General features: G+C 42.2%; 1 protein-coding gene and 1 long non-coding RNA gene across 7 annotated transcripts in view; one reads left to right on the plus strand and one right to left on the minus strand.

The window, feature by feature from the left end:
* Positions 1-18,755, plus strand: part of KIRREL3 (kirre like nephrin family adhesion molecule 3) — a 614,569-nt gene that overhangs the window by 206,768 nt on the left and 389,046 nt on the right. The gene's annotated exons all lie outside the window — the stretch shown is intronic.
* Positions 1-18,755, minus strand: part of LOC142661700 (uncharacterized) — a 212,428-nt gene that overhangs the window by 60,101 nt on the left and 133,572 nt on the right. For all 5 annotated transcript variants that reach the window (XR_012850794.1, XR_012850795.1, XR_012850793.1 and 2 more), the window contains exon 3: positions 8,293-8,473. This is a non-coding gene — a long non-coding RNA (uncharacterized LOC142661700). The remainder of the gene's footprint in view (positions 1-8,292; positions 8,474-18,755) is intronic.

The following is an 18,755-nucleotide window of genomic DNA, read 5'->3' on the forward strand; positions in this document are numbered from 1 at the left end:
GACAGAGCTGTGGACACTGAAGTCCTTTACAGAGTAGCCCAGAGATCACCCAGCCTGTTGAGTGTCAAGCTGCAAGCCTTGTGTAAGGCGACCATGCACATCAAGCTGTCCCCTATGCAGAATAAAGACAGATCTGTTCATACTACAGGAGAATTGATTGGTTTCAATTGATATTCAGCCATTATTCTGGAATGCGGAATGAGTAAAAGTTGTGCAGGTCACGGACGCTAAGAAGCCTCTTCTTGACTGTAGTTGGGGATGTGGTGTCAGCTTTGATTTATGAAGTGCTGCTGTGGGCTTGTTAGTACAATGTGTGTGTCAGTCTCCTGGTAGCGTGCCCAAACTGCAGTATGACTCCATTGCTGTCCCGATGGCTTTATAGTATATAGATTTCACCTATACAAATCAAATGAACATTTCAGAAAGCAGAGTAATGTGGACATACTTCTGACTGCGGAGTTACTCTCCAGCCCATAGTTATTTTGAGCCGTCACTTCTTTCACGTCTTTCCATTTAATGGCACAAAAGAAAAAAAATGAAGAAAATTATGTGTGAGTGACGTAAAAAAGAAGTCTCTACGCTTATGATTAATTGCTTATGCAAAGTATCTGGCACTCAAACCCAGAGCAGACGTTCCCGGCTCAACTTTCTTCACAGCCTCTTCTCTCTTCTTTGTGTGATTAGTAATAGAGGAGAACTCCAGGTTCCTGCATTGGGCGTCTGACAGGTTGCTCGTTTGCTGTAAATATTGTCTAAGATTACTGTGCAGACTTATCTTGTATCGCCATCGTTTGCAGGTCTGAATTAACCACGGGGGTTGAGTATTCCAGATTACATGTTAACCTGGTCACAGATATTAGCTTTTTTTGAATTGCTCTGCAAGTTCAACCAAATCTGCTGACAATCAAATATCTATGGGGCCTGGCAGACCCTGGGCGGGCGGCAGACCCTGGGCGGGCGGCTGTGGCAGAAGGAATACGATAAGATGGATTTTTGCCATTTTTTGGATGGTATTGTGTGCACGGGTATTTTTCACAAAAAATGTGGAGCCCTAGAGACCAACAAGGGAGGCCACACAAGGCCATCTCTCCACTGAAAACCAGGAACAATTAGATTAGGACATCGGTGGGGATTCTCATGCTCTTCTGACGTGTTAGAAAATGTTACCATTGGAATATATAAAGGTCTGGATAATGGAGAAGGTGGAACAGGTCAAGATATTGCAGAAGTGCGATCAGAGAGGAAGAATGTGATATTAAAAAAAATGGCTCTAAAATGTGAACCAGACTCTGTAGCTCAAAAAAAAAAGTGAGAACTGTTGAAGTTTTATTAAGGTCAGTACAAATCTCAGCAAACTCCACTTCACTGGCAATTTACAGCAGCTCAGCAAAGAATGGTATAAATGCTTCAGAGATGTACGAAGACAAAGGGTGCGACTGAAACTGACCTCCAATGCGAAGCACATACTGTACTCCAATACACTCCTATAGGTTCCCCCTATTGAACGGAGATAAAGAATTAATTGTCAGACAATCAGTGGGGACAACATTTAAAAAAAGTAAAACAATTAAAAAAAAAGCAAACAAAAAATCCCAGATGTGGCACTGACGTGTATGGAACTGGAGAAATGGTCCCAGAGATAATGACATGGTGGGTGTGAGATGCGGATCAGTGCGCAGTGCTGGAGAGAAATGCATTCACATCTGCATATCAGAGCCGAGACACCCATGAATGTAAGACTCGCTCACTCAAGCCTGTTGCTGCATTATAAAAACATGAAAGGATTTCGGCAGCAGCGAGGGCTCCGGAGTGAAGCGCTCGCCTCTCTCTCTGCACTTGTTATTTCTTGTCTACAAAATATAAATGTTTATGCAGCCCATTATATACTGAGAGAATGAACAAGCTGAAATATTTATCTCATAACTGTAGAGTCAGGCTCAGGAGTCCCTCACAGAACATAGATCTGTGCCATCTCCAGTACGTTCCATGTGTAGGTCGTATTCTGAGCTTCTTGGCTCATTTTAATGAGAGACTCATGAGTTAAGCGGGTTCACACTGTGTGTGTGGGGTCAACATCCAGGATATACGACCGGAAATTCTGCCAGTCTTTATGTCTAATGTGCCCATAGCCTATCATTAGCAAGATGCATGCCAAAAGAGGGCCCTTTTACCATACGATTGGCAGGTATAGGTTGGTATACCTGTGTCTTTACTGCATTGAAAAGTTCAGGTTAATGAGTCAACGGCAGAGGTATACAAATCTATAGATATATAGTGTGTTAAAGGGGTTTTCCGAGTTAAAACCTTTAACTGGGAGTGTGATTACATTTGTAATGTACTTACTGCAACAAAATTAACCCCATTTCCTGATGCTGCCATGGGGCACATGACCGGTGACGTCACTCTCTCTGCCCGCTGCGTTTACCAGCCGTATACCGATCACGTGGTCAAACTGTTCAAATTTCACTAGTGACGTGCCGTGTATGGGCTGTTCTGTTATACAGCCAGGAACGCGTATGCGCGGTCCCTGCTGTTCTCTCGCTTGACAAGCGGACAATACACTTTAACACATTCATACATCTTGGGCATACGCCCAGAAGACTGTTTCAAATGGTTCTACCAATCCCCAAACATGGTGTAAATCAAGCCATGGTGTAATGTAGGGTGTTGAAATAGGAAACAGACTCCTCACAAGGCCTATACACTGGTCCTACAGTCAGTACTTGACAGGGACAACCCTCCCCCCCCCCCCCCCCCCCACCCCACCGTGCCTCTATATGACACTGTATTATAGAGATAGTCCTACCCTGGAGGCAATGTTTCCCCCCAATACTTTCCCAATGCTTCTATTGGAAAATATCTTCACAATACAGCATAAAAATCAACAAGATCAGGGACATATGGACATACAGTGTGGCCCCATAGACTTATTGTACGGCCGTGTGCATAAACCTTAAGGTTGTTCCTTTTTCTGTATTAAGTTCAGAAAAGTTATAAAATATTCTACTGACTTCAATGCTGTGATACGAGGCCACGTAGGCACACGGATTCATCCACCTATAGTTCAGAATATATAATTCATAATATCCAGCCTTTGCAATAGGAACTTCCGTTTTTGGCTGAGACGGAATAAACAATGTGAAAAGTTCTTGCATATAATAGAGATATGGTTTCCCTTTAATAAATTCTTCAGTCTAGTTGTCTAATGATCCCTGTGATATTTGTCTCTTGGACAGATCTGACAGGTGAATCATACGGTAGATGGCATGGAAGCTGGTGGACCCTGATGAGAACATGCAAACAGAAGAGGTCACGCGGGGGGAGTGAGCGCAGCGCGGAGAGAATGACAGGGGTGGAGAATACAGGTGCAGAAATGATTAAAATCATTCTCCAGACAAGACCTGTGAAATCAGGAAACTGTAATATTCCTTCAGATGAAAAAAAAAAATCCACCTCTGATACATTGTGTCCATTCTGTCCTCCTGACATTTAATCTGTCACACGAGTGCTGAGAAAAGTTTTCATTTACCTTTCAAGAGACAACTGAAAAATGAACCTGAAGTTTTCCCCATTTTTTTAGGGAGATTGAAAAAATGTATAGAATATTAACAACGGGAAGTGAAAAATAATCAGAAGACGGCACCTGGTGCTTATTATATCCTACTGAACGCACCACTCCCCTCTACAAAATGACACAAAAATATATTTTTGGCTCCCTTGACTGTTACACACTGTGCGGCTAAAAGGATGCCACATTTTTGCAGTGTAAAGAATTGAGGTTTTAATTTTGATAGTCATGGTTAGATCCAGGGACATGTATCCGGATCAATACAATACATAATATAAATTAGAGATACTATTATGCACATTTGTTGAATTTTTTTGTGCAAAGTTTTGTGAGCATGTAAGATATAAACAAATTTACGTCTCTGGACGTAGCCATGGCAACAGAATGAGAATCTATACTGTTTACATTGTTGCATTGAGTTTACAGAACTGTGCAAAATAGAAACAAGATATATATGAAAAGGTTCATGATTCCCTCCCTCTGCGGACCGACATCCAGACGTTATATATCAGTCTGAGCTATACATTTATATTTTGTGTAAAAAATGTTCCCATCCTAAGAAAATGAAGACGTGCTATTCCTCGTATGTGGAGCCCCTCTAATTACCTTCGATTGGACAGGAGACAGTTTATGGAGGTCAGATGAGGATGTATCCAATCATTATGACCATTTCCATATGGCGATTATCCCTACAATTGGATTTCCTCGTTCAAATTGTAGTGAAAATTGGTACGTGTTCCCCCAGTCGTACACTCTGCACTAAATCATTTTGCCAATGGCAAAACGATTCCCGGCAGAACTGCACAGTAAAGAAGAAATGTTGGGGATTATATCGATGAAGACATTTAGCATCAGCTACTAAACTCCATACATGGGATTCATGATAGGAAAAGATCACAGCCTACCCCAGCAAAGAAAAAAAGTGAGACGACCCCCATGCTTTCCTTACGGACACAGTACGATTAATGAACAAATGTTATGTGTTACTGGAAGTGCCCTGAGCCAATTATATTTCTTATTGCAACTTACCCTAATGTGCAATAATTAATGCACAATCTTTTGACCTGGCAACCTGATCCTGCAGCGCTATGTTAATAGAAATCTATCTTGTTTTCCAGTCTTGAAGCTGCCGACCTATTGTGACATCCGACCTTTCCATCCAGAGCTCCATTGATGTTAATATTATCCTATTCCTATATGTGCTGGGACTTAAATGTCTCAATTAACCCTTTCATTAACCTATCATGTTACAAGAGTAATTAGCTAATTATACTGCCTGTTCCCATTTCACTCTGCATTAATCATCTACCTGCAATAGTTTAAGGTGATAATCAAATCATGTCAATTTTTAAAAAAATGAAATAAATCACATTTTATTTGAAGTCGTATCAGAGCGACGGGTTAATCCAACTCCCTGGGAGCAGTAATCTTGGCTAATCACTAAGAAACACTCATTTTCCAAAATAATTTATAATGATAATAATCACCGTAATCACATTCAGCTGTGAATATTTTACATTATAAGGAGGTCGATTTTATAGCTTTTTCATCTTTTGTGTGAAAAAAAAGTCCAAAGGGAACAATAATATAGGTGCTCATAGCAACAAATCAGATTTCAGCTCTCTATGGTAAGCCCCCTATATCTGCTGGCCCCAACCACATAAAATAAAAAATACTCACCTCTCCGCTTTTACGTTCGGCCCTCACAGCGGTCCGCGGCTTATACAAGGTACTGAGGTCAAGCAAAGTAAGGGCCTTATTATATGCGATGCACCACTCACCGTCCTGACGCTGCCCGGCATAAGTACCCTGTATGAGTCGTGGCCTGCTGTGAGGGCCTGAGAGTAGAAGCAGAGAGGTGAATACATTTTTTTTTTTCTGATGGGGAAGGGGGGGGGGGGGGGTGTCTGATTGGGAAGAGCATGGTAGGGGGCCCAGCTGGCGTAGATTTCCGCCACTTTCTGGCATAAAGTATAGTTAATCTGTCGGACTGCGGGAGGCCCCATCCCTTTTGTTAAACCACGTCCCTTTTTTCAAAAGGCGGCATAAAATGCAAAAAAAAGACGCATAATACCCTGCATCAGGTTAATACATTTCCCCTTAAAGGGGTTTTCCTACAAGAGACATTTATAACACAACCACAGGATATGTCATATAGATGCGGGTCTCACCTCTGGGACCAGCACCTATCTCCAGAACGGGCCCCCTAAATCCCATTCAGCCGCTGTGTGTTGCGGCTGAATGAGGTGTTTTCCGACCATGAAAAACGTTATATGATCGTTAGTTACGTAAACAGCGTAACTCGCTGTTCTACGCTGTTTCCGTAACTCCAATAGTAGTGAATGGCAGTTACAGAAGCAGCGTAACATGCGAGCTATGCTGTTTACGTAACTACCATTAAGTTCTATGGGACTTACGTAAACAGCGTAGCTCAGCGAGTTACGCTGTTTACGTAACTCACGACCATATCAAGTTTTTTACGCTCATAAATCGCTCATGCTTGTGTGATTGTAGCCTAAGGCCCAGTTCATAATATATTTTAGCTGGTGAATACGATGTGGTTGTCACATATGTGCATTGTTATCACAGCTCTTATTCCAGAAGACTAAGGAACGATCGTCTCAATCAGTGATAGAAAGGCCGGGATGAATAGATCACATCAGCCGCAGTTCTGTATTAAATCACCTCTCACTAATGACAAATAACACTCCAAGACAATAGAATGATGGTGACTTCACGTTATCTTTATCACATTGTCTTCAGACATTTAATCGCAGTTTTACGAAATTTTCTTTGATCTTTATTTACAAACGTCGTGTTTAAAATGTAAATAATTGTCATTGACTGGTTCGCCTATAGCGATATTATATGTGCTCTTCTCTGTAAGGTAGTGCGGAGTGTAAGGAATAATTAATGTGAAAATCCAATAGTATCTCTTTCATATAATATTATGTATCTATAATTGTGATAGGAATAATGAAATCACTAAGGCTCCGTTCACACTGGTTTTATGGCTTTCCTTTTTTACAGGATCTATGATAAATATGACAGATCCATTACGACCCGTCGTGATCTGTTATGATCCAATTGAAGGCTGTGTCATGATCTATTATGGTAATTGTTTCCTCCCATTATAATAGGTTTATCAGATTTTCTTTCTTTTTCCATCAAAATTGTATACAGCCATTAAAACGCAAAAGAAACCTAACCGAAAAGAACGTACGTATAACCGGAGCCTAAATCCATAATTGTTATTTTTTCGGAAGTTTATACCTCCAACAAAACCTGTGGTCATTGTACTTTGTTACTGTAACGTTACCATAATGTGAGGGCACATCGATCAGATGAAAAGCTGGAGCAATGTGTAATTAAAATATGGCGCCAGTTATGTGCATCATACTTATGAGACTTGGGACATTTTTATCCTTATTCTATGGCAGATGTGAAAATAAAATAAAAATAAGCTTTTTTTAAATAAAAATGTCAGTCCGTGTGATTGGTGCAACTTTCAAATTAGTTTTTATAAAAAATTATTTTTGCTTTTAGAGATACACTTTACTTTTAGAGCTATATCTTTCACTAAGACCTAAATCCGTCAGTCCCGCGGACCTGCCGGGTTCAGTGTCTGCGTGTCTGACATGCAGGACCCGCTGTCACTGAACCCGCCAGTCCCGCGGACCTGATGGGTACAGGATGCAGCGTAAGTTACAGCTGCTCTGTATACAGAACAGCTATATCTTTCTGTAAGATCTGAATCTGTCAGACCCGCGGACCTGACGAGTTCAGTGTCAGCCGGTCCTGCATTTCTCTGACACGCAGGATCCACCTGTAATCTATCACATCTAAGAGACACGCATTACCCGCTGTCACGCGGGTCAGACGGGTACAGGATTCGGCTGCTCTGTATACAGAATACAAAGCAGCTGTAGCTCAAAAAGAAACAAATAATTTTTAATTAAAACTAATTTGAAAGTTGCACCAATCACACGGACTGACATTTTTATATAAAAAAAATCACTTTAAAAGTTGACATAGTCTTTAATATTGGCATACAGCATATGTACTTGTTACATGATACAATACGTACAGCAAACCTAAAGCAATACCCCTCATACTGTAGGATATTGCTGTACAACTCTTATATGGGAAATGTCACATACAATATTAGGTTAATCAGAGGGTGGCAGATTCTAGAAATACAGTGGTACTGGTTATGGCCCCCGCTGGGCCCTCATGCTTGAAGGGGCTCAATGACAGCACAGCAGTATTATAAAGGGGCAGTGCCGAGGTGTGAGGACATAGCTGGTTGGGGGATGCTGGTGCAGATTTCACAGGGTCGGAGACCTCCATCTCTGCATAACACACAGGGCTAAGAGAAGCGACGTGTGGAGGTCTCATCTGCTTCATGGGGTCGGCGTTAAGGCAATCTCAATACCGTTGTTTTAGTTGTAGATCACATGTGATACTGTAAACCTGCTGTGACTGTAGGAATGCAGTTTAGGCTATGTTCACACTTGCGTTGAGGCTTCCGTTCATAACGTAAGCCACAATGCTCTGTCTGGACCATCGTACGAAGAATACCACAGTCGCCTAAAGGACACGTTGGCTAACGGCGTGGTGTCCGTAGTTTTGAATGGGAAAAATAACACGGCAGGCATCTAAACAGAGTATAAGAACATAAAAACTGGGCCAGACCACCTTATCTTTTTCCTCTCTCCTCTTACCTTGTTAGTGTTCTCACACTTCACTCCCTCCATCTTGCTTTTTCTGCTTTTCCATCTTGCTGGCAATCGCTGCCGCTTCTTTAGATTCGCTGTAATCTGATCGCCTGAAAATCCCCTTTGAAGTAACACTGCGTGAAGAGGATTTATCCATGTCCACTTAAATATTCATGCGCTTGCATTTCTGTTAAAAAAAGACACTTGTTTATTTAGATAAGATTTAATTTATTCATAATTTACCTAAATTTGCTGCCGCGTGCATGTACATTTTAGCTTATGAGTAGCATAATACATAAAACATTAGTCAGGCATGCAAATTTCACAAACACGGCATTTTATCCTGCCGGCTTGCTCTACAAGATAACTCACTCGGAGTCTGGAGGGGAGGCTGGGGGGATTCTCTGGCTACTACCTGATCTTTATAGACAATGCATTTTTCCCCTCTAAATGTTATAGTGAAAGGTGTTGGATACATTTACAAAGAGCTAATTTCAAGCTGGCAGCTTCAATGCACTTCCCTCTAACACATACAGTGACAGCTCTTGTAAACCTTCCATGTCTACTCAAAGCAGACAGCGGGAGTGTGAAATTGTTCCCTCGCTCTCCTCAGCCACGTAGAACCGTCTGTTCCAATGACACTCAGTGAAGGTGTTGTGATACATTCCTTAACAACGCGTGACACAAGACTTCATATAGGGCTTGATCACAAATGGAGTGCAACTTAAATAACATATAGCTTTCTTGTTTAAAATGTAAACAGCTAAGGCTTCGTTCACATCTGCGTCGGGGCTCCGTTAATGGGTTCCATCGGAGCTTTCCGTCAGGGGAACCCATGACTGGAAAGGGTTCCGTCGTTTTGATGGAATCAATAGATTAGTCGACTACAGTATTCATTCCGTCAAAACAACGGCAACATCACACAACGGTGACAAATGAAAACCATTTGCACTGGATCCGTCACCATTGAAATCAATGGTGATGCAAATGGATATCTATGGTCTCCGTTTATTTCAGTTTGGGTTCCGTTCATGGGTTCTCCTGACGGAAAGCTCCGACAGAACACATGAATGGAGCCCTGATGCAGATGTGAACGAAGCCTAAGCGGGGTCTACATGAAGCAGAAAAATCCGCCACAAATCTGCCTGCAGATTGCATCGCAAATCTGACATATAACATGTGGATTTTGCTATAGATTTGACCCTTTTACATTGAAAAGGGTTAAATGTGCGGTGAAAATCATAATTTAACATGCTGCAGATTTTGAAATCCGCACTGCAGGTCAATTTGCACAGAAAAATCCCACTGCATTTGTTCAAATCTCATCCAGAGGGCTAGTACTGTAATCCGCTGTGGATTTTCTGTGTATAAACCCGCACTAGGTGTGGATTTGGCATTTGACTTTAAAATGTTTTTCTTATCCCCATCCAAGGTTCTTAGTGGGAAGTTTAGGTTGCATGCTCACAAACTTACCAGAAATCATTCCAGTACTGGTATTCTGCAACTTATGATGGCTTCATCAGCATGGAAACTGTGGAAAACCTGGACATCTTACTCGGGTCAGCGAGTAAAGGAGGGGAGTTGGTCGTTGACTACTTCGATTCATAGACACTTGAAGCAATACTACTGTGCAACCCATGGAGGCTTCATATTAACCTTCTTGATACCTGTAGCGGATACTGGGGAGCACACAGGATTTGGCCAACAAATATTGTGATTCAAATAATCAATTTCAGCCTAGTTCAGAATGACTTTTCTTGGCATGGGAGCTGCTGAAAACCTGACATTCAGTTGGCACAAGATGTTATTGAGTTTGGAGCACGCTCCTAGCACTGTAAGGGTTAAAAAAGAAGCCTTGGACTGGGTTTTCTGGAGCCCAAAATCATTAAATCTTTACTGCTCCGAACATGCTCCAGTTTCCTTTATTTATGAGATGTATATTTCTTCTGGCTTCCCGCCTCCTCTCTGTCCCCCCCAACCCATTTTATTACAGTCATACATTCGCCCGCTGTGACAGCTGGGACTCTGTAAAAGCTCTCTGAAAAGAAAAAAATCTATTTTCCATTTTTTCTGCTGGGTAATAACTTAAAAATATCCACTAAAGCCATGTATATTAATTATGATAAATTATTACATTTAAATATATGGAGGCAGAAGTAGTGCACGGCTAAAGAGCCATCATCGAGGCTGCACTTTGTAGAAGGAAGATCTATAAGGGGCTATGCTAATCATCTGCTTAGAAAATAATAAGGCTGCATTATTCCACAGTAACATTTTGCGTTGGAATCAAATGTCAGAAAATGAGTTGTTATAAGTAACATATTTACATAGGACTGCAATAACTCAAACATTAGAAAATGGTAATTAATCTGTAATGGTGAAAAATACGCTCGACAGTTTAGTTATAGTAATAGGATTTAATTGACCAAATTGAACGTTCTGCTTAATAGGTTCGGCTTATACATGAATTTTCAAGACAAATCTCCTCTGCAGATTAATCTAATTTCTTCCTCATCTCAGTTAGGCACTTGTGGTATCTCAACAGCTTACAGAAAAATGAGATTTCCCTACATGAAAGTGGCAGTCTATTAGCAGGTAGTAAATGAATTTCGTGTGTTAGCCGCACTGCACAGAGCCAGCTCTTTCGTTCTTTGAAGAGAGACGAGTACCCCAAATTAATTTTTGCATTACTGTTGAATTTAAATACATTTATACAGCAACACTGTACAGCAGAAATCTACAGCAATAGACCATATATATATATACTGCATAGTGCAAACAGCATCACGATGGTGGCGGCTGCTAATATTACTGCTTTACTCCCTGAATATCCAGTAATCTGTTTCCAGGGCTGTTTTACGACAGACATTGAAGCCGCTTTGCCTCCTGACAGCTCTGCTCGGATCTCACAGGAGGCCACATGGTCAGCCCATTATAGAGAATGGTTGGCCATGCGGCCTCTGGAGAGCGGAGCGGGACCAGCAGGAGACAAAGTGGCATGGAGCTTTCCTAGCGCCACTTCGTTCTAGGAATTGTGGGAGAGGGTCACATCGGTCAGACCCCTGCCAGTCTTACATTGATGGTATATCCTAACAATATGCCATGAATATATGTCCTGAGACAATCCTTTTAAGCCATAGCAACATAAGAAAAGGTCTTGGAAAAACTCCACTCACATTTTGGTCGCCAATTAGGTTCACTGACTCAACCAGGATAAGGCCAATTTCTTACAGGGGTTTGCTGCTTTAGGCAACCCCTTTCCACACACCCAATTAAGGTATATGGAATAAATAGAGGGGTCCCCTATCGCAAAGAGTGGCTTTCACTCACTTTCTTTCCGTGCCGACCACTTTCCTGATAATAGCTGATGGGAGGGGGTCCCAGGCAGCAGGACTACCCACAATCAGCTTATTGTCTGACCGATCTGTAATTGTATAGGGGGTTTTTCAAAGCGGATGATCACTTTAAAAGGTGTTACATATAATGGACATTAGTCATTGTATAATGTAAATGTTCTGCCACTTTGCAATAAACTTCGTGTTTCAATCCCCCACCAATTCAAGATCTTTGCTTGAACCTATTTGACTATTTCAATGGTTATGAAGTAAGAACTTTTTTATGACATCAATAGACAATTATCTCAAAAATGATGCTGCAGCAGATCACTTACGGGAGCATTGGCTGCTAGGCTTCGCTCAGTCTGGTGGTATATATACTACCAACATTATAACCCATTCATACAATAGGGGCTGTAGCACTACTGCATGTGCACTCAGCATACATTCTTATTAAACACGACACATGCTACCGTTGGTATAACATGGCATAAGGCACCATAGCAAGCAAAAGACGTTTTCAGATGATGCCCTTATAGCAGCGCAAAACATACCAAAATGAACCACTTCTACTTTTAGTGCCCATTACACAGACGTAGTTATTGTGTCCATCCGTTGGGTTTTCTCGGTATTATAATGAAGAGAAATGATGTGCCTGAATAGCCCAATTAGTCTGTAATTCCCAGCAGTGTGCTAGAAATATGTCAATCAAAAAATATCTGCCTCCATAGTATACAGGCAACATATGTGGACCTTGTATAAAAAAAAATCAGGCTTTTGAATTTATCATGAAATGGGCAAAAAATCTCAAATTGACATGTTACTCCAGAATAGTTGCATATCTGGGATGGTTGAAATGATTTGAGCGAAACGTTCACACTGACAGACAGGGGAGCACAAGAGATACCTAAATCGACACTAACTTTTCAAACAACATATGCTGATCGAATAGTGTAAATGAGGTAGATCAACTTTGTAATGTACTTACTATTAAAATTGTTTTATCCATGTAAATTCTGTGTGAAGTTACTGCCACTAGGTGTCTCCCATCGTGTAATATGCTTTCTACCCCCTGTTGTCAAGCAAAGCCCGTCCCTGGTTACAGTGCAGAATTCACGTACTGCAGAAGGGGGTGGTGTGTCACTGCCTGCCTATACAAGTCGATGGAGAGGGGAGGGGGAGAAGGAGGGAGCAGGGAGAGAGATAGACATAGAGACGCTGCCCATACAAGTCTATGGAGAGGGGGAGAAAAGAGAGGAGACACAGACACACTACCATTAGAAGTCTATGGAGAGGAGGGGGCAGGAGCAGAGTGAAAAAGACACAGACAGACGCTTCATCTGCTGGTAAGATTTCTGTGTCACCCCATTGCTGGATTCTCAGCTACACCTCATTACTGCTGTGTAATCTAATCCATGCTGCTGCAGCTTCTATATAAATGTGAAGAGAATTTGCTCCCCTACGTGTGCAGTGTATAGAAAACATGATAGCCGTTTGGCTTAGCCCACTAGTTCACATAAAACTGAGAATAAGAGATAGAATCTGCAGAGGGGAAAACTGATATAAATGCAGAATACAATTCATATAATAGCCATAAATAGTGTTACTCCTCGTGTACAAACATATGACACCTTATTCTGAAAAGTCACATGAATTGTTAGGTACCCTTTAATGTCTCATCTGGAACAACCAAAAATATCGACACACTGGGAAGCAGAAATAAGCCACGTAACCATCTCGTGCACATTCAGCATGTGAAACACCACAATAAGAATGTCTGTATTGCTTTACTATAGTACATATGACAGCAAACTAGTTCTATAATAGCTTGTTTTGCTTTACCGTATAACCTGCGTCTCCCCAGTGACTGGTTGTGGGAGAAGGCGTGTAAACGATGTAAAGGAGTAACAAATTATTTTTCTGCCATATGTTAGAAACATTTTCTCGCCCAAATACCTATAGGTGGATTACACTATCTGAGTTGATACAAGTTTGCATTTAATCACAATTAAGAGAGTCATGTTTCACAATGCTACAATAAAAGCAAAGCCATGCAGCAGATTAATCAAGTTACCTGGTGAAACAGCTATAGGGTTAGCCGCCAGGCCCCCTCCGCAGATCTCAGCAATGTGTTTTCAATTTATTTGTGCTAGGTTTCTGCCAGACTCAGACAGGGTGATTTATGAGAGCGTTTTTTTCATTGGGGAGGGTTAGACCCAACTGTTATTTCACTTTTAACAAGGTGGGGGCCGCGTTCTCATCCATCCCACCTTGACATCTCTGTGCGAGGTGAGAGTGACCTGGGAGAAACCAGAAATAGAACATGCAAGGACAACTCACACGCGCTCGTCCCTTTTTCCATTTCTGACACTGGAGTACTGGCTAGGTCCAACTATAAGCATATGTTTGCCGTGTGCATTCAGAATTACAGTGTACATTACGCCGAACGTCCCATAGGGCCCCATTTACCCAACAGATGCCAAGATTGTCTTTTTGCCATACGTCAATATACCTTTCTTTCCGCTACTAATAGAAAGCTTATTTTTTTTATACATAGACTTAGGCTTAGAGGAGGTTCGTGTTGTTTTAAATCTAGATAGATGCCGTCTTTCAATAGCCAGATTAATTTTTCAAAACATTCTACATCATCTCTACGTTAGGTCTTATTCACACGAACGTGTATAACGTCCGTGATACGCGCGTGAAAATCACGTGCGTCGCACGGACCTATGTTAGTGAATGGGGCCGTTCAGACAGTCTGTGATTTTCACGCAGCGTATGTCCGCTGCGTAAAACTCACGACATGTCCTATACTTGGCCGTTTTTCACACATCACGCACCCATTGAAGTCAATGGGTGCGTGAAAATAGCGCATGGCACAAGGAAGCACTTCCGTGTGCCGCGCGTGATTGGCGCTACAGCAGTAAAATAAATTAATGAAAATATAAAAGCACCTCATGCTTTTATGTTTGTAAACATAAAAACAGAGTGCCATAAGCATGGCATATGCGTGACAATCACGCAGCACATACTGATGACACACGCAACTGCAACGCGCAAAAAACGCACATGTTCGTGTGAATAAGGCCTTAAACTTATAGAATCCCCATCCAGCCTACAGAATGGGCCCAGAGCAGACTATAGGCATTGTATTTGGGATCCACGTGACACGTATCCTTTATACAGTCAGGTGAATGAGGCCAAAGAATTGGAAGTCTGAAACTAAATGTAGTCAAATTCTTTGAATCCAACATCTGTTCATTTGGAGACACTTCTTACTAGCACAGGACTGTAAGATAAGCATGAACCCTATAGAGTCAGAAGGATCAGGAGGAGCAGAAAAATTTATGTGAACAATATATGTTGGTCTGTCTAGAGTGTTTATATACTTTTCTATGACTATCTGATAAGCCAGCATTTGTTAGGTACCACTAATTAAAGTAATTGATTACGTCAAAAAAACGGAAACCTTACACAACGGTGACAAACGGAAACTATTAGCAAAGTATCCGTCACCATTGACACCAATGGTGATGCAAACGGAAGCTAAGGTTCTCATTTGCCTTTCCGTTGAGGGTTCCCCGGAAAGCTCAGACGGAACCCCTTAACGGAAAGACAACGCTGATGTGAACAGATCCTAAGGCAGAAAAAAAAATAATTCACCTTTATACAACCTACCATGATCTTTGTTCCAGCAGTGGTTAATATGCCAGGGCAATGCCTCAATAGAGAACAGGTATAGAACGTGTCCTAAATACAAGCTATGCTCCATGGCGCACACAGGACCATTTATATACGTTATCAAGTACTTCTAAAAAAAGATTACGCTTCCTCCATAACAAGGCACTTCATTATTTCACGTAAAATTCTGGAATTCTATGCGAGACATCTGTTCCTTGCTCTCATGGATCATCAAATTAAATCTTTAATTCAAAGGAAGTGATACTGGGGGCCCCTCGTTTTCAGATATTTGCACCCCCCCCCCCCCTCACTTCTTTCCCTTATAGTAAAATAAAGCCAGATCTGACGGAGGATTATAATGAGTGAGACAAATAAAATTAGAAACCTGCTCTAATGTCTTATTCACCTGCTTGGGAAGCGGTCTCCGCAGGGCGCCTCTTGTTAAAGGACCGGCTCCAATTACTTTTCTGTCTTTTTTTGCTAAAAGAAAATTAGTGGGTGTAAAACTAATATAAACTGAGCAGTCAGGGTGTCTGGTGTAACAACGCTGCCGCAGCAGGACACAGAGCAATGTTATACTACTGAATACTATACTAATAAACCGCATTAGTCTCTGCACGCCGGCATCGCGTCCGCAGTCACAGTACTTGTCATCAGCCGTGTGGAATATAATAATGTAAGAAGATCTTTATTTCTGAATAGTATAAAGAAGCTCTACAAACAATAACTGGACATAAAAACGTCTGTATGAGAAGATAAGGGAGTGGAACCAAGAACTGTGAAAACTTCTGCGGCTCATGTTTGCGGTCCTGGAAGGAACCGTGAAAACTACGCTCGTGTGCATGGTGCCGTAGCAATGAATAGGCCGCAATTCACCCGCAAATTTGCGGGTGAATTGCGGACGCAAAAACATGTTCGTGTGCATGAGGCCTAAGTTCCCTTTTCAGACGAACGTATAAATAGTCCGTGTTTTTACCGCCGTCACATGGCTGCATGTATTTCTATGGGGCTGTTCACACGGCCATTGTTTTAACGGAATGTGTGTGAAGTGACTGTGAAAAAATAGGACGTCCTATTTTTGTCCGTTTTCACGGATCCCTCAATACAATGATGCCCAAGCACTGGTCCACGGACCAGTTCCCGGGCTGTGGATCATTTGATACCGGGCTGCGTTATCTGGTATCCTCCCCCCGTGGCCACAGTGAGTTCCGGGCGAAAAAACGTACCAAATTGCGGTGCAGTTTTTCGCCCAGAATGTCTGCTGCGGAAAACTGCTGAGCATTCAGCCGGCCAGCTAGCAGGCCGGCCTCCTTGGATGACGTTTTTTCCCAGGAGACAGCTGCAGCCTGTGATTGGCTGCAGCAGCGGTCACATGGGATGAAGCGCCATCTCAGGAGGCCGGCCTGGAGGAAGAAACAGACTTCTGAGTAAGTATAAGATTCTTTTTTTCTGAGTTGCATTTTTTGCGGGAATTCCACCACAATAAACGCAACCACCATTTGTTGTGGGTTTTACGTCTCCTTTGAATTAAAAAATCTGCGACAAATCCGCAACAAATAAGTAGCGTTCACGCAAATACAATTGACATGCTGCAGAATAAAACTGAATTACTGAGTGTTTTTTCCGCTCAGTATTTACGCAGCGTGTTGATGAGATTTGTTCGATCTCATCCACTTTGCCGTTACTGTACTATGCTGCAGATTATCCGCAAGGAACTCCGCTGCGAAAAATCCGCAGTATTTCCGCAACGTGTGGACTGACTCTAACCCCCTTCCCCCCCCCCCACCGGTGGTCCGTGGAAAAATTGTCTTGCATGAAACTGGTCCTTGGTTAAAAAAGTTTGGGGACCGCTGCCTCAAGTTTATGAGGGATCCGTGGCAACATGTCGCACACGGGTGAAGTTCGCCTGCAGACGATACTCCGCACCTGGTGACCTGAGTACCCGGCCACAGACTGCTTGCAGAAACATGTAGCAGAATGCTTTACCTCTTTGTATAACCAAAAAACGGGAGTGCTACTTCACCTAACTCCATTCCTACTGTCCCATTGGTATTACATTATTGCATCTCTTCTATCCCATCTCTACCTCGGTATCCCGGGAGGTCTATTCCTTATCTAAGTCCTACCCAGTTTCTATTTTTGACCCACACCCTTCTGTCCCAGTTTCCTCCTGCCATGTCATTTGGGACTGATCAATAGGTTTGCACTTTATACAATTGCTTCAAAACATGGACATTCTGGTTTCTGATTTCATTTTAGACATCACTCTACATATGATTTAATGGCGTTCTGCTATTTAGGGGTTATATATTTTTAGGTTTCGTGGTTTTTTCTAGCGATGTGCGAACTGAAAACTATAAAAAAAAACGGCACAATGAATTATTTCTCTATGATCAAGATTGTAGAGGAGGCTCAAAGGTTCAACAAGTCCCGTACTACATACATTGAGTTTCAGAAGATGTCAGGATTACAAAACCCCTTTTGCACAACACAGTACAGAATTGATATAATGTGCTACTATTACGTCCCTGCGGCACAAAGCATCTGACAACAGCCAATAAATAACAGCAATAAGGACTAAAGGTGCCGCGTGTTGTACGAGCGCCATTTACTAGAGACGGTTACACAGCCACTATTATGGTGCAATTTACAATTTTCAAAAGACGACAAGGAAACATTGGCTTAATTTGTCAGAAGTGGCCTCCGGACTGTCACTTTCAATGCTGGGTAAGAGCCGAGTGTAGGCGTGGGCTGGGGCACTATGAAAATAATAACCTGCCTCTAGCACGTCTTTCCATCGCATCATAACACGAGCGAGTTATAGAAAGACGGTTATTACAGGCGAGGTGTGAATGTCCCCTGTCTGTGATGAGACCTCATGTGCCAGGGAATATTCTCCTGCTGGAAATAGATCTCTGCCAGGCCTAATAACAGAGCTCGCAGATATGTCAGGAAGGGAGGGACTGTGCGCCGGTAACTGAGAAGACGACACTGGGAAAGGCTGAGAGAGAGGCGCAGAATCACACAGCTGGCAGCCAATGTATTTCTGAAGAAGCCTAAAATCTTATAACGAGCCCACTCCTTGCCACAGAAGAAAAACTCGGTTTACAAATCGTTTGGGAACATAAAGATTACTTAAAGGAGTTGTCCAAGAGCTCACAGGTTCATGACTGCGAGGTCTGTAATGATTACAATGTGGGTGGAGGGGACTGCGGTGGGTTGACAGCTCGGCTTTATTGTCCTGTGTTGGGATATCACTAAACAGAGTGCTCTTATTAATACGGTATATGTCTGTGAAGATCATATTATACAGTGATGTGTGCAGCGCTCCCTCAACAAAACAGCACAAGTTACAGTCACACAAATGTGGCCAACCTCGCCCGAGGCGCACACGTTGTCACGCATCCCCCACTATGTAGAGTCTACCCCTACACACGATCCGTTGAAACAGTC

This window comes from Rhinoderma darwinii, chromosome 10 (assembly GCF_050947455.1).
Source record: "Rhinoderma darwinii isolate aRhiDar2 chromosome 10, aRhiDar2.hap1, whole genome shotgun sequence".
NCBI classification, from domain to species: Eukaryota; Metazoa; Chordata; class Amphibia; order Anura; family Rhinodermatidae; genus Rhinoderma; species Rhinoderma darwinii.